Source organism: Felis catus, chromosome D1, assembly GCF_018350175.1.
Source record: "Felis catus isolate Fca126 chromosome D1, F.catus_Fca126_mat1.0, whole genome shotgun sequence".
In the NCBI taxonomy this organism is placed as follows: domain Eukaryota; kingdom Metazoa; phylum Chordata; class Mammalia; order Carnivora; family Felidae; genus Felis; species Felis catus.
This window is the reverse complement of record NC_058377.1, coordinates 62,091,000-62,101,290: the sequence shown is the minus strand read 5'-3', so window position 1 is coordinate 62,101,290 and position 10,291 is coordinate 62,091,000.

Here is a 10,291-nt window from a genome sequence, read left to right as displayed (position 1 = left end):
TTCTGATCTTTTAAATGAGCATGATTGTTGTCCTATTGGCATATCACATGAGATTTTGTCTTTGGAAGCCTTATTAAACTATGTGGTGCCTCCTTAATCACCCATCTGGCTCTGAAGTGTGATGCAGTCACCAGGAACAAGAAGGAAGGTGTGGTGTGATGCTTCAGAAGGTGAGGTCCTGGGGCGCCTGGGTGGCGCAGTCGGTTGGGCATCCAACTTCAGCCAGGTCACGATCTCGCGGTCCGTGAGTTGGAGCCCCGCGTCAGGCTCTGGGCTGATGGCTCGGAGCCTGGAGCCTGTTTCCGATTCTGTGTCTCCCTCTCTCTCTGCCCCTCCCCCGTTCATGCTCTGTCTCTCTCTGTCCCAAAAATAAATAAACGTTGAAAAAAAATTTTTTTTTAAAATAAAAATAAAAAATAAAAAAAGAAGGTGAGGTCCTCTGATCAGCATCAGCAGCATCATCAGGGAACTTGAAGATTCTTGAACCCTACCACAAATCTCATGAGTCAGAACCTGGGCTTAGAGGCAGCAATCTACTTTTTAGCGAGGCCACCAGGTGACTCTGACTCATGCTAAAGTTTCCGAGCCACTGATACAAGACTTTTTCCCTTTCCTCCGTGTCTGGTCCAGATGCCCATCCCATCTTCCGGGATCAATAGTTTCTCAGTTCCGACTGGTTTTGCAGCATTCTTCCTGGAAATGCCTAGACTTCTGCTACATCTAACCAGTGTGATCCTCAGCTCACATGGTCAGGATGTGGAGAAAATGACAGGACCATACAGTTGGTACTACGAATTAAGCCACTCGACCCCTCAGCCCTCTCCAACGTTCTCACAACAAACGTACAACTTTTACCACTGCCCAAATTCCTATTCTTCTATCAACTGAACTTTTCTCCTGTATAACCCAGACCTCAACTTTGTCGGGAGCCAACTCCTCATATCATTATTCCACTCTTACAGACTTATCTCTGCACCCATTCTCCTTTCATTTCCTCCAGTTTTAGAGAAAGCGGTGTGACTGTTTTTCCTGTGCTTCAACGATTCCTTTGTTAGAGCTGGAATACATTTTACTTCACTTAGGTATAAAAAAAGCTCCTTCAAGTTATTTTACTGATTTATTTAGAGATAATATAAAGCAATTGTGACTTTCTATGCTGGCAGCAAACAACTGGAAAATTAAATTTTAAAAGTTCCATTACAATATAAACATAAAAGCATACAAAATGTATGTTAACAAACCACATACTTAAAAAAAAATGTAACTGAAGTTTGCAAAGCCCCTACACTGAGAGCTGCAAACTACTGCTGAGATTTTTTACAACATAAAAAGATGGAGATGTACACCATGTATACAAGTCAGAGGACCCAAGTGATTAAGACATCAGCTTTCTCAAAATAAATCTATAGTTTGTTTTTTAAGTTTTAACTTATTTGAATAATAGGCAAGTAAAAATTGTATATATTCAAAGTATACATTGTCAAATTATTGTCACAATCAAGTTAATTAACTTATTATCCATCACCTCCCATAGTTACTTTTTGTGTGTGTGGTCTTAAATTATTTTTAAAACCAGATGGATAAATACACACCCCTGTATACTTGTACATGTGCATATATACATATGTGCATATGCGTGTAAGTGTGTATGTATGTCTAAAAGAATAATTTCCCCATCTATCCTCTGAATCCCCTCTTTCCTACCTCCTCAGGGACTTTGTTCTGCCAATTTATCCCCTCTCTTCTATATCTTCAGTTTCTCCTAAATTCTTGGATCTTCCTTCTTAGATCTTTTGCATTTATAAACATTCAAATCTTTATAACCTTGAAAACAAACAAAAAATAACAACAGCTGTCATAAAAATATCTTATTCTACTAATCTGTCCCACTACTTATTGTTGCGTCTTTCTTCCTTTTTTCCAAAGTCAGTCCTTCCAGGGGTGCCTGGGTGGCTCAATTGGTTAAGCGTCTGACTTTGGCTCAGGTGTGAGTGTGAGTGGAAACCTTCCTATTCTCTCATTTTTGTTAGCATTCACTACATATCAACTCTATCCCAGACACCAGTGAATAAGACGCAGCAGTTCATGAGTTCGAGCCCCAAGTTGGGCTCTGTGCTGACAGCTCAGAACCTGGAGCCTGCTTCGGATTCTGTGTTTCCCTTTCTCTCTGTCCCTCCCATACTCATGTTCTGTCTCTCTCTGTCTCTCAAAAATAAATATGCAAAGTCAGTCCTTCCATACACATGTCTTTGGGCTTTGACGTCTCTACCTTCCCCTGGTGCTTTTCCAGTCTCCTGATCTTCCTTTCCAGTCCATATTAAGGGTGATTCTGTCCCAGCAGGATTTGCTATCAGGTATTTGCTATCAGGTGTCTCTAACCTCTCCTTACTGCCCATTTCCCCTGGCTAATCTGGTCCACTGCCTTAGCTTCATTTAGCCCACCTATGCTAGTACTTCCCAAATCTATATCTGCCATCCATATTGTTTTCCAGGCTTCAGACCCACTTATCCACGTCCTCGCCCCAACTAGTCTGCAGTCCTTCCAGTCTCTAAGCCAGACTCCATGCATAAGTTATGTTTCCTACAGATAATTTTGAGCATGGTACTTACTTGATTACAGATACTAATTTCCTTCTGCCTGAATGATTCCCACAAATAACTTGCTCACTTGCTCTTCTAATACTGGATCAAATGCATGCCTCTGAGTTTACATTTTGCTTCCTCTACCTCCTTCCTCACTTTTATTCACCCAGTTTATATTTCTCATTCAGGAAGACTTTCTTCATCCCTCAAGGCTGGGCTATGTGCTTCCTCTGTGCACCTATGTTCCCCTGCAATTACCTCTCTCTCCACTTATCACATTGAAGTATTTTCAGCCCTAATATATTGTGAAGCTCCTTCGGGGTCGGGGCTGCATCTTATCCACTGGTGTCTGGGATAGAGTTGACATGTAGTGAGTGCTAACAAAAATGAGAGAATAGGTAGGTTTCTACCCACACAGCCGTATAAGTTCACACTGTCAGGGACACACACTCATGCCATAAAAATCATGGGTTTGTAATCACAGATCCTCTGTTCTCACACCCTCTTCTTGTCCTGTGCCTTTTGCACTCATGCTTCCCACATGACTCACCGTGTGCATCCTCCGCCACCTGCTCCCACCTCCGTGGGTCACATTGGCCCCCTGTGCAAACTTTGCTTCTCCAGCTCCGGTTCTCCTCCTAGATAGTCAGCCTCCAAGGCAGCCTTTGTTGACAGCACCTCCCTATCGCTAATCCATGGGACTTGTGTTTTCACTCCAGTTGAGGCACCCTTGATGTTCCTGCACCCCCAAACTGGGTAGCATCCCCAAAAGCCCCACTTTAAGTTTTCTCTCCAGCAGCTCCTGTTTTCAGACCCTCCGCTGCTTGTATGCCCAGTTCTCTTGCCCTCTCATTCTTGCTTCTCTGTGCTTTGGGAAAATCACCAAAAAACGTGTTCCTTCTATTCCAATGAATTTGTACTCCCACTTGTTTTTGAATCCTTTACCTGACTGCTCCATTCAGGAATGTTATCTTTTCTTTTTAAATTTTTTTTAATGTTTATTTATTTTTGAGAGAGAGGGAGAAACAGAGAATGAGCAGGGGAGGGGCAGAGAGAGGGGGAGACACAGAATCTGTGCTGTGTGAGCTGTCAGCACAGAGCCCGATGCGGGGCTTGAACTCATGAACCACGAGATCATGACCTGGGCTGCAATCTGATGCCCAAGCAACTGAGCCACCTAGGTGCCCCGGAATGTTATCCTTTATAAATGCTCCCCCTCCCCTTACAACTGCAATAAAAAAACATTTCCCCCATTGTTTCTCAATGTCTGAGGATAGAGCTGTGTGTCATTTATGATTCTTGCATCCTCCTTACAAGCCAAGGACGATTTGCTCATTAGTCTCGCATCCTCACCTGTAAAGTGACCCTTCAAACTGCTCTTCCCCCATCTCACTCCACAGGAGAACAAAGTGACCTAGCCCATTCTTCCTCTTCACCCATCACTTCTCCTTGAACGTTGCTACAAAGCTATCTACTTATCTCGTACCCATTTCCCATCCATTCCTCCATATTAGTCACCTCCTCTCCATCCTGAAAATGTGTGACCCACACTTACCTCCCTGAGGCCTCCTTCTCAGAATCACAGTTTCTCAAGTCAACATTTCATACACAGCTCAACTTCGTCCATATATAGAGTTGAATCTGGGGCCTTGCTCCATATGGTGTTTATTTCCTCTTCTCCTTTGGGAATGGGGATTCTCCTCCCTTGGTGTCCCCTTTCCTCCCTTAGTTTCAAATCCCTTCCCTGCCATCTGGGCCAATATGCTTCTGTTCAACACAAGGATCTAAGGCAGGCAAGGATATGCTCTGGCATAGAGCCAGAGAGAAGAAATCTATTGATAGACACTGAGCATCTTAGGGAGCGGGCAGTGGTGGTCAGCACCAACTCAGAGGCTCTTAGCATGAGAATTTCCTTTGAACTTGTTTTTGCATTTCCTGCTTCAATACTCATTCTCCTCCATGCCTTCAACCCCCCTCTCTCTTCTCTCTTCCTCTCATCATTTTGTCTTCCCTAAGGCATTTTCCTCTTGGGCTTCTTTCATTCATTATCTGCCTAGTGTCTGTCTTCAAATCTCTGTGTCTTTTTAACCTTCACTCTCTTTTCACTCCTTCACTGCCCCTAAAAATCTATTGCACTCATATGGCATCAGGAAGGAAAGGATATATAGGAATCATTGTCCCTAGTCTTGCTCATTCAACAATTTGACAAGATTGATCCCTTTTTTGGTAAGCATTTCAGGTAAATAGGTAAGGGAATCATGTCCTCTTACCATGAGCGGGTACTAGTAATTACCATAAAGTAGTGGTACAAAGTGCTACGGAATCCAGAGGCCAGAAGAATAATTCTGCCTGGTAAAGTTAGGGAAGGCTTCACAAAGTGTCAGATTGCAGCTGGGACTGAAATGGATGTGGTGTGCACACATGTGTGTGTCCATGTGTGTTTATGACTTTTTAAAGTGCCAACTGAGACAATGAATGTGAAAGAACTTTAGAAGTTTCCATTGATTGAATTGCCTATTCTTGTGCTAGCACCACATGTTCTTGATCACTGTGGCTTTATAACAAGTTTTAAAGTCAGGAAGTATGAGGGGCGCCTGGGTGGCTCAGTCGGTGAAGCATCAGACTTCGGCTCAGGTCATGATCTCACCGTTTGAGAGTTGGAGCCCAGCATGGGGCTCTGTGCTGACAGCTCAGAGCCTGGAGCCTGCTTCACATTCTGTGTCTCCCTCTCTCTCTGCTCCTCCCTTGCTCATGCTCTGTCTCTCTCTGTCTCAAAAATAAATAAAACATTAAAAAAATTTAAAGTCAGGAAGTACAAGTCCTATTTTACTCTTTTAGGGTTGATTTGACTCTTCTGCATCCCTTGTGACTCCATATGGATTTTTTTTTAAATTTTTTTTTTAACGTTTATTTACTTTTGAGACAGAGAGAGACAGAGCATGAACGGGGGAGGGTCAGAGAGAGAGAGGGAGACACAGAATCTGAAACAGGCTCCAGGCTCTGAGCTGTCAGCACAGAGCCCGACGCGGGGCTCGAACTCACGAACGGTGAGATCATGACCTGAGCCGAAGTCGGACGCTTAACCGACTGAGCCACCCAGGCGCCCCTCCATATGGATTTTAGAATCAGTTTGTTAATTTTCTTTGTTTGTTTGTTTGTGTATTTATTTTGAGAGAGAGAAAATGTGCAAGCTGGGGAGGGGCAGAAAGAGAGGGAGAGAGAATCCCAAGCAGGCTATGTACCGCCAGCAAGGAGCCTGATGCGGGGCTTAAATGCACAATCCGTGAGATCATGACCTGAGCTGAAGTCCGACGCCCAATTGATGAACCACCCAGGTGCCCCTAGTTTGCTAATTTCTGTGAAGAATTCTGCTGTGATTCTGGTAGGGATTGAGTTGAATCTGCAGATCAGTTTAGGAAGTATTGTCATCTTCACAATGTTGAGTTTTCCATCCCTGAACATGGGAAATTTTCCCATTTATTTAGATCTCCTTTAATTTTTTTCAACAATATTTTCTATCTCTCAGAGTATAAAATTTATACTTCTTAAACTTCTTCCTAAGTATTTTATTCTTTATGATGTTCTTATAAATTGAATCATTCTTCTAATTTGTTATTAGATTGTTCATTACAAATGAATAGAAATGTAAACAATTTTGTATATTGATCTTAAATATTGTATATTGACCTGCAACCTTGATAAACTCATTTGTTAGTTCTAATAATTATTTTTAGTGGATTCCTTAGGAATTTCTATATCAAGGTCAGGTCCTCTATAAATTGAGATAGTTTTACTTATTCTCTTCCAATCTAGATGCCTTTTATTTTTTATTTTTGCCTAATTTCCTTGGCTAAGACCTTCAGTACACTGTTGAATAAAAGTGGCAAAAACCTGTATATACATATATGTATATGTACATACACGTATGTACATATGTGTACACGTATGTGTATGTACATATATGTATATGTATCCTGTATATACATACATATATATTCTTTATTATATACAAGAGCCAATAATAATAGTTAAACATCTTTTGAGCATTTACTACATGTTTTGTAACTTCAGGAAGTAACTCATGTTTATCAGAAAGTGTTTATCAAGGGGCACCTGGGTGGCTCAGTCAGTTGAGCATCAGACTCTTGGTTTTGGCTTAGGTCATGATCTCAGTGTTCATGAGTTTGAGTCCCACATCAGGCTTGTGCCAACTGTGTGGAGACTGCTTGGGATTCTCTCTCTCCCTCTCTCTCTGCCCCTCCCCTGCTCTTTCTCTCTCTCTCTCAAAATAAATAAATAAACATTTTTAAAAATTAAAAAAAAAAAGTAAGAGCTGTAACTTAACACTACTTATCGTGATATAGCATTCTAGAATGGTATATATCTGCTCCATTTTCAACAAGTCATTTTATAATTACGTTTGTTTGTTCCAAAGAATTATAATATCGATGGCTTAATGAAGAGGACAGACAATAGTAAAGACAGTTTTGATGTCTGTGAGTCACTGTTTCTTAGGGATATTTTGTTTACCTCTTTTTCCACTCAGAGTATATTTATTTTATATTCCCAAATTTTCTGTGTCAAGAACTGTGAGGAGTATGAAATTTTCTTCTACTTGCAGACTAACAAGTTATTCATTTCATGGTGGCTGGTGGAAGACACAGGAATCCTAGGTCAGAGACAAAGGAGAATTAAGTACAAACAGCCATAGTAGATTTCTCTAGATTTAATTGATGTCCTTTTTCTGACCCAGAGTCCTGTCCAGGAAACCTCATTATATTGAATTGTCCTGTCTCCCTTAGGCTCTTCTTGGATACAGCAGTATAGTTTTAAAATGTTTCAAAGTGCTACTATTTTACTTTGATTTTTTAAATGGAGTTTTTATGTATACCATGTGTTTTTAATTTAAAATGTTAAATTTCTTTTTCTATATTGTTGGAATGAACCAGGTTGGTGTCCCTGTGTGCTGAATTTGATTTTTTGCTACAGAATTTCCACTCTGACTGGTTGAGATGAGAGAAAGTCAATTTCATGTAAGTTGCTGAGAGATCTGCAAGAACTCCAGGGACACAGCAGAGACAAAGAGTATGTCTTTAGGGAAGCAAGAAGTTACCTTACCCATTTTTCTGTGCCACAGTTGATACACCCAGCTTTACAACCTTTAATAGCTGGTCTATTTTCCCTGAAGGTATTCGGAACTTGTTATTTTTATCTGATTCAGTGAAATGGAGAGCTTAGTTAGCACCACAAAATTACAATGTAACTTCAGCTCTTTCTGTAGTATGCAAAGCTTGCTCTTCCCTATATGTTTATTATACTGTTACACAAGACAATTCAAATGTGAAAGATGTAAGACACTAAGACTAGAAGTAGTTCTTTTTAGCGATGCATTTAATAGAATCAATAAAATGAAAGAAAACAAGGGAAGTGAGAGAAAGCTGTTTCAAGAAGAACTTTAAGGTTTCTGCCATAAGCCTCTGAACATTAATGATACATCTCCAGCCCTATGGTAAACATTGAATAGTCTGCAATGACCTGAGGAAGTGGTTTATGCAAAAGTTTAACTCTTCTTGCTCAGAAGTCAGAATTTCTTCAGTCTAAGAAGTACCTCGATGCAGTTACAACTAGAAACCGGAAAGCCCTATCCAATGGGCTAAAAGGTGATGTTTATATCTACAACCATATGATCAGAACTTACCCACATCCCTAACCAGTCTACTGTCTTTTCTCCAAACATTCACATAAACATTTGGGATCCAGAATTTAAAGGGTTATTATCACACCATTCTCCCCAGTCAGAACCAGGAGCCTAGCTATTTTAATTTGTTTTTTCTTTCAAAAATTATTTTTTGAGTATCTGTGAATGACTATTCTACACAGGAATTCTAGCACTTCCTGGTTTCTCCTCTCTATCTAAAACTCTGCATCAAAGCATGTTTATATATGATGTCATTTCTAGATCAGGAAAATATTAATGTAAACATTTACGCACTAATCCTAATAGTATTCACTGTTGACTGGAGTCCCTGGAGTCCCCCTATATTTCAGAGCCCTCACTTTGAAGTCTTTCCATCCCCTGAGAAAAACAATGAGAAATAAAAAGTTATGCTGTGCAGGTATGTCTGTCTTTCCTGGGTGGAATTAAATTTCTTTGTTCCCATGCCTCACCTCTCATCTAGGTATGCTTCTTTCTTTTTACATGTCCTCCCCAATGGTGTTACCTCCTGCACCTTTCTGTTCTCATCTTGAACTTATCCTCTTCAAGCCCTTTATTGGTTTTCTAACATCAGAATAAGGTGTCTGTGAGTATTATCTGAATGTGGTAATTGTGGTAGGGGTCTTGGGGAGACAGATGGGGACGATCCGGAAAAACGTTATGGTAGCTAGATTAATGAATGGCCCTGCAAAGATATGCATACCCTAACCCCTAGAACCTGCTCGTAAGTTATTTATATGTCAAAGGAGATTTATGGTTGCTAATCACTTGACTTTAAAATAGGGATATTATACTGGATTATCTGAGTGAGTTTGATGTAATTGCAGTGGTCTTATAAGTAGAAAAGGGAGACAGAAAAGTTTGTAGAGAGAGACAGAGATGTGACTACAGAGGTTAGAATGAGATTTGAAAAAACACTCAATCCACTTTTATTGTCTTTGAAGATGGTGGAAGTAAAAATAAGCCAAGGATATTTGTGTGTGTGTGTGTGTGTGTGTGTGTGTACACAAATATATATATTCAATACTTTCTGGCCCAAAGAGGACACAGTGAAAAAATAAGTAAACAATGGAATAACAATTTTATTCCTTAGATTGTATGAATGGTTATTCTATGTGAAATCTTGCCTTCTTTTACTCTGGAAGAGAAACATGAGAACAGAAAATTTGTCCTCGAGAAGGATTCCCAATCATTAACAGAGGATGCTCATATATCTAGGAAAGAGAATCCAGGAAAATCATGTAAAATTCAATACAGCCATCTGATTTTTTTTTTTGGTAAAATGATTAAGAGCTGTGATTTTGTAAGCAGGGGAATGGACTGCATGGTTTAGGATTACTGGAGAAGGTTTCCTGGAGACATTAGTGCTTGTAAGGATCAGGAGCAAGGAATAGAATTTACACATGTTGAGAGAAGACAATATTGCACTGATAGAAAAGGCAGCAATCCAAGCAATGAGATGTAGGAATGATGGAGAGATCTATGGAAGCCTATATGGATGCCTTGTAGGGAAGAATGAAAGACACATTCACATAGGTAGAACTAAAATATGAAAGGAAACTATTGCCTCCCAAGCAGGAGATAAAATATTTTGTAGGTGTAATGCCAGTTACAAATTTTTAAATAAGGTTGTGAGTGTCTTAAGAATTTCATATTTTAAGAGAAATCTGGCAGCATGAGATAAAGAAAAAGGCTTGCAAGATACTGAAAGAATGGGATGGATGTCTTATTGCATGGCTCCAATAAGCGATTAATGATTAATGATTTGAAGCGATTAGGTGAGGAAGTGGAGAAGAAGTGGAGTAGGCAGATCAAACAGGGATTTTAAAGAGGATCAGAAGAGCTGGCAGATGAGACACAGGGACTGAAAGAGGAAGAAGAGCCCCAGTCAACCCTCAGATCACCATGCTCCAGTGGTGGGAGAATGATGTAATGAAAGAATAAGGTAGCTGGTCAGGAAGTTGGCAGGTGAAAAAATAATGAGTTGTTGAG